Here is a 1,664-nt window from a genome sequence, read left to right as displayed (position 1 = left end):
ATTTGTGGGAATTTGTTAGGGCAGCCATAAGAAACTGATACCTTCGTATTCCCTGCTGTGTCCCCAGGGCCTAGTGCCTAGTAGGCTCACAAAAAGTATCTGTTTAATGGACAAACATCATGAAGGAAATGCTTTGCTGTGAGCCTACCCTGTGCCAATTTTTTGATGCTGTGTGAGTTGTCAGATTCAGCAAATAAAAATAAAGAATGCCCAGGTACATTTGAATTTTAGATAAACAACACACCACATTTATAAAAGTATGTTTCATGCTATTGTAAAAAATCATTTATTACTGAAATTCAAATGTACCTGGGTGTCCTTATTTTGTTAGGCAACCCGTGCAGTCCCTTCCCAGATAACCCAGCAAACCCCAGCAAGCCCTTCCGTAGCCAGAAGGGAGAGCCGAAGTTTGACAGCAGACCCCAAGCCCCTGCTTCCGCCCTGATGCCCCCTGCAACTTCCCAAAGTGGTGGATAATGAGCCAAACACCTCATCAAAGGGTCCTCCATGGGACAGGCAGGATGCACCACCTCCCATCAGGTCCCCACATGCTTGGAGGAAGCACATTTGAGGGGCATCTTCCTTCAGCTAAAGCTGAGACCATCTGATCTCTCATGATTCTGTGGGGCAAAGCCCTCTCCGCTCCTTCAAGAGGAATGGAAAGGATTCAAGTGGGATCCACGGTCAGATAGCGAGGGCCTGGGGCAGGTCTTGGCCACGGGTGTCTTCCTGCTGAGTCGGCATTCCCCTGAGCAGGGGTCTGAGGAAACCTGCTAAGGAAGCAAGAGGCCAAGGGAAGTCCTTCCTTCGGAGGGTGGGAGTGCTCGCCGGAGGGAAAGCCACCAGCATGCAACATGAGACCGAATCTTGCCTTCCTATTTCAGGGAAAATGGTACAAAAATAGGGTCCATGTGGAATTCTCTTTCCCCCACGGTGCTCTGTTGGAGGAGGGCTGGTCAGTTCCTGAGGTTCAGCGACCCCCTGGCTTGGATGGACTTTCGCAAACACCTCCAGGAAATACCTTATCAAATACGGTCACATACATGCACCAGCACACAAAAATAACCTCGGAAGAAAGCACCGAGAATGGGCTTGAACTTGCTTTGGCAAAGGTCTTTACGTGTATTGTTATTAGTGGAGTCTCCAAACCACCTCAGATTTTTTCCAAGGAAATTGAAATGCAAGAGATCAAGGGATTTGCCCAAGGTCACGGCGCACAGTAAACCGTGCCCCCGTCTTCCAGTTTCCAGGCAAGTGCTCGCTCTGAGAAGTGGGTTGGCCTCTCCTTCCAAACTTCATTTTTTTTTACTATTTGTACTATTCTTATTTTTTGAGAATTATTAATTTTTGAGAATATTATTATATTCTATCGCCCAGGCTGGAGTGCAATGGCACGATTTTGGCTCACTGCAACCTCCGCCTCCCAAGTTTAAATGATTCTCCTGCCTCAGCCTCTCAAGTAGCTGGGATTACAGCGCCCACCACCACGCCTGGCTAATTTTTGTATTTTGCGTAGAGACGGGGTTTCACTATGTTGGCCAGGCTGGTCTCGAACTCCTGACCTCAAGTGATCCACCCGCCTCGACCTCCCAAAGTGCTGGGATTACAGACGTGAGCCACCGTGCCCGGCCCCAGACTTTAAATATAGTAAACATTTGAAGCCC

Source organism: Pongo abelii, chromosome 18, assembly GCF_028885655.2.
Source record: "Pongo abelii isolate AG06213 chromosome 18, NHGRI_mPonAbe1-v2.0_pri, whole genome shotgun sequence".
Classification (NCBI taxonomy): domain Eukaryota; kingdom Metazoa; phylum Chordata; class Mammalia; order Primates; family Hominidae; genus Pongo; species Pongo abelii.
This window is presented reverse-complemented; position numbering follows the sequence as displayed.